Here is a 5032-nt window from a genome sequence, read left to right as displayed (position 1 = left end):
ATGTGGGCACAGGTAATGAAGTGAGTTTTCAGCAGCCTAAATGTTGAGATTCAGTCTTTCAACCACTTTTTGAGCAAATGTTATGGCATGAATGGATTTTTCATTTCATTGCTTTATGAAGTTAATTTTGAACAATGTTTGGAACACTTTTGAGTGTGTTAAATAAATTAATCTCATTTTTGAAGTGACAAGAAGTTTTTTAAAGTGAGGTGGAACGACATCTTCTTCAGTGCCCAAGTCTTTTAATGTAGAAACACCGACGCAGCCAAGCTGAAAGAATAAGGCTGATATTTTCATACAGCTCATAACAACACATCAAATCAACGCATTATTATAGACTACGCCTGTCCATTTAGGCATTCACACTGTCGGCGAATTTCTGTCTCCCTGCATGTGTCAGCTGCAGCCGTGCTACTTAGACTTGGCCTATGTCGCATTTCTGTAGTGTTACAGTTTGCGCGTTAAAATATTCCACTCTGCTGCCAGTACACTTGCTTATGTCTGCAATTGGTCATCTGCTGCCAACACCGCCTCTTTTATGTGAATGCGCTCACGGCTGGATTGGGAAACCTGGGTTGAGTTACCGAGTTGATAACCAGCTTCGTGGTACCGCTTATCCCAACCACGATTGTTAGGATTAGTTAAGCCAAATAACTGAAAGACATCCTGTGTATGTTGAACTCGCTTCGTGGTACAGGCCCCAGAATCCAACCCCAGACCATAACAGAATAAACCATGTAAACACACAAACACTGATCAACTATTAAACAGGGATCACTACAGGAAAACAGACACTGAACAGACAGACCATGAAACTACAAACAACAAAGCAACAAAACAACAAAAAAAACAGGGACCGACTAATAACACAGAGTGGATAAAGTAGACAAGTTAACAAGAACAACACCGACAGACTCCACAACAACAAACTAAGATAAGTGAAAAGAACAGATTAACACAGAATGATCATAACCAAACAGACAACAAATCAGGCAGAGCTCACAATTAACACTTTGCAGACTGGACACAGGATAAGAGACAGACAGGACTGAAACCCTAAACACAGACTAAATAACAGATACTGAACTGACCAATAAACAAAACTCACCGAACTAGACCGAGCAGACAGGCTGGACACAAGACAACAGACAGACAGGATTGTGACAATATGGCTGTATCAGCTGAAATGATGATAATAATAATATAAACAGTGGCTTATCATATTGTAACTATATTTGCAGCTGTATCCTATGACTTGAGATGTGCTGTTGACTGGTGTTTACTGCAGGTCAATTTTCTTGAGGCTGTTACAGGGGAACTTGTGGGTGTTATTAAATGGAGTTATGTAAACTGTTGTTCAGGAACAGGACCACGCCTCCCTCTTCCCCCTCACTGATTAAACCACCTGTGTCCCATCACACGCACCTGCAAATCTAATCACCACTACATACATAAGATTGCTGAAACACTCTCGCACTGTCTCAGTCCTCTAAACGTTCCCACGAGACGTTAGCACTTCGACTCCACAGCAATCAACATCCTCACCACCTCGGACGACGAGCTATTCCTCTTCCGATCCGCATTTCCCGAACCTACCCCGTCCGTTGCCTCACCCACTCCTCGATGGCGGGTCGTCCTGTCATCACGACCGCAGTCCTTCACCCAGGTCCCTCAGCCCAGCTTGGTTTTCTACTCTCCATCTAGCGGCTCCGGCCGTGCTTCGCCCGACCCCCCCAGGGGTCGTAGCCAGCGCTGCCGCGATCCAGGTAACACCAGACGCCGTTCCGCCAGGTGCTCCGATCCCGACCGGCCGGCCCACAGACAATCTGCTCCCGGCCGCCCCTCAGTCAGCCCGCAGTGTTTGGTTCCGGCGCCCCCACACCCTGGCTGCTATATCCGACTGGACTGTGGCGCGCCTCCAGCAGGCGCTGAGGGCCAGGAACATTCCCTTTCATCGAACCGCCTACAAGGCCCAGCTCTTTTAGCTCCACACGGCCTCAGTCTCAGCTACACGTAGCCACCCACTTCCGGCTTCTCCGACACCATCAGGTGCTTACATTGACCTCGCTCTCCTATTCCTGCCATCCACAGGTCCTGCCGCAAGGTTTAGCCCAGCTCGTACAACCAATCCCTTCTCGCTCTAGAGAACTTACAGCTGTCGAGTTCGCATTTGCCTTTTCCCTCTATCGTGACACAATTTGTTCAGTTTTCCCTCATTGCAGAGCAGAGCTGGACGATTATCTTTCCATCATCGTGGACTTGGCATTGCGGTTCGGCGGCACCGGGTTTTTCACTTATCACGTCCATTTTGCTTCCCAAGCGGCCGGCCGCCTTCACCAGTTTAACCTAGGCACGTACTGGGTAGCCATCGACACCGAACTCTACTGCAGGGTTTTTGCTGCTCGCTCCTCTCTTGCTTGCACCTTGTGTGGTGCCCCATCACACCCAGCGTCCAGCTGCGTTATCGCCACTCCAAGCCCAGTTTATGACTTAGGCAATTTCTGAAAACACCCATAAATATCCCCGCCCTCGACCTCGCATTGGCGAACCACCCTGATCGCCAGTTTGTCAAGTTCCTCATCAACGGTTTCACTTGCGGTTTCCACCCAGGCATCAAGGTTTTTCTCGACCATTCCTTCTCTTGCCGTAACCTCCAGTCCGCCTTAGCTGAACCCGACATCGTAGACGAGCTCCTAGCCAAGGAGGTGTCAGATGGGTTCATGATCGGACCCTTCACCAATTCTCCCTTCCCTGTCCACCAGATTAGCCCCATCGGCATTGCGACCCGCAAGTACTCTGGCAAAAAGAGACTCATCATAGATCTATCTTCCCCCCACGGTGCCTCCACACCTAGCATCAACAGCTTAATACCCAGCCAGGATTTTTCCATCCACTACGCTACCATCGCTCAGGCCATCAACCTTATTCGCCTCGCCGGCCCCGGTGCATGGTTAGGCAAGGCCGACATAACCAGCGCCTTCAAGATCTTGCCCATACACCCTGATTTCTGGCATTTGTTTGGCGTCTCTTGGAAAGGCTCCTTATACTTCTCCGTCCATCTCACTTTTGGGTGCAAAAGCAGCCCCAAGATCTTCGACTCACTTTCCAAAGCTTTATGTTGCATCTTGCTCAATAACCACAGACTACCGTATGTCATCCATCTCTTAGATGACATCCTCACAGTCTTGCCCTCCTCTCATCCTCCAGCACACGGCCTTACCACACTGAAATCTGCCTTCCTCCAGCTCGGAGTCCCCCTTTCCCCGGAGAAAACTGCGGAACCCAGCACGTCTCTCGAGTTCCTCGGCATCACCCTGGACTCCATATTCCTCCAAGCCTCCCTTCCTACCGATAAACTCCTACACATATCTCTGTTAATCTCCAACTACCTCCTCGCCACCAGATGCGCGAAACGCCAGCTCCTCTCACTTCTCGGTCACCTCAATTTCGCTATTCGCATCATTCCACAGGGTCGTTCCTTCCTCTCCCACCTGCTTTCGGTATCCGCAGCAGTTCCATCCCTTCACGGCTTCGTCACCATTGACGACGCTTGCAAAATGGAGCTCAGATTGTGGAGGGAATTCCTGTTGTCATGGAACGGCATCACTTTCTTTTACGACGCCCACATCACCCACCCAGAGGACATCGACCACTACACGAACGCTGCTCCATTTTGCCTCAGAGTGGCCACCGGAGGTATTTTCCCTTTCCCCCTCTTCAGCCCTCGTCGAACTGTACCTGATCGTGGTCGCGGCCATTCTTTGGGGGCACGAGTGGTCCCAAAAAGTCATCCTCATACACTCTGAAAACCAATCCACAGTCATCATAAACAAAGGGGCGTTCCCAATCTCTCGACATCATTAAGTTCATCCGCAGACTAACCTTGGTATCAGCCCAGCACCAATTCATCATCCGTGCTGCCCACATCCCAGGCTCACAAAACTCCATTGCTGACTCTCTCTCTCGTTTCTCTTTCCAGAAATTCAAATGCTCGGCGCCGAACTCCGACTCCCATCCAACATCGGTCCCTCAGTTTTCAGCCACGATCTTTGAGTGAATCCCCAGCTTCTCCACTCAAGATCAGCACATCCACCATCCGAGTATACCTAAGTGGGATCAACTTCTTCATCAAACTCCTCTCAGGAGCTCCAGCTCCTTCCATCTCTCACCCCCATATCCACATGTTGATGAAAGGCTTGAGGAAAATAGAACCTCATAACACCCTTAAACGTTTGCCTTTGACGTCAGACCTCCTCACCCGCTGCATCCTGACTCTTCGGGCCGGGTGTCTATCTCCCTTGACTGTTTCTACCCTTGAAGCTATGTTCCTCCTTGCTTTCTTCAGCTTCCTACGATGCTCAGAATTCACCACCACCTCCTCTGCCTACGACCCTACTACGACGTAGTATAGGCTTATAGCCTTTCTAAATAATCAGACACTGCTTGATTGGATAGTTCCTGGGAGATGATGGTGCCCAGGAAGCGGAAGGAGTCCACAGTGGCAACTGGGGAGTCACACAGGATGATGCTCTGGCTGGGCTCTTTCTGAAGTCTGCGACCATCTCCACTGTCTTCAGAGCGTTGAGCTCCACACTGTTCTGGCTGCACCAGGTCACCAGATGGTCGATCTCCCATCTGTAGGGGGACTCATCCCCACCAGAGATGAGCCCAATGAGGGTGGTGTCATCCGCAAACTTCAGGAGCTTGACAGACTGGTGACTGGAGGTGCAGCTGTTGGTGTACAGGGAGAAGAGCAGAGGGGAAAGAACACAGCCCTGAGGGGAACCGGTGCTGAGGGTCCTGGAGTCAGAGAGATGTTTTCCCAGCTTAACATGCTGCTTTCTGTCCATCGGGAAATCTGTGATCCACCTGATGGTGGAGTCAGGCACGTTCAGCTGAGAGAGCTTGTCCTGAAGCAGGTTTATCTCCAGTGAGGTGTTAAAAATGTCTGTGAACACCGGAGACAGCTGATTGGCGCAGTGCTTTAGGGTGGAGACAGAATCCGGTCCAGCTGTTTTGCTAGGTTTCTGCC

The 5032-nt window shown here is 50.1% G+C and overlaps 1 pseudogene; it reads left to right on the top strand.

Moving 5' to 3' along the window:
* Positions 1 to 4057, top strand: LOC123959316 (annotated as a pseudogene).
* The last annotated feature ends 975 nt before the right edge of the window (positions 4058 to 5032 follow it).

The sequence above is a fragment of the Micropterus dolomieu genome, linkage group LG20, assembly GCF_021292245.1.
Source record: "Micropterus dolomieu isolate WLL.071019.BEF.003 ecotype Adirondacks linkage group LG20, ASM2129224v1, whole genome shotgun sequence".
NCBI classification, from domain to species: Eukaryota; Metazoa; Chordata; class Actinopteri; order Centrarchiformes; family Centrarchidae; genus Micropterus; species Micropterus dolomieu.
This window is presented reverse-complemented; position numbering and strand designations above follow the sequence as displayed.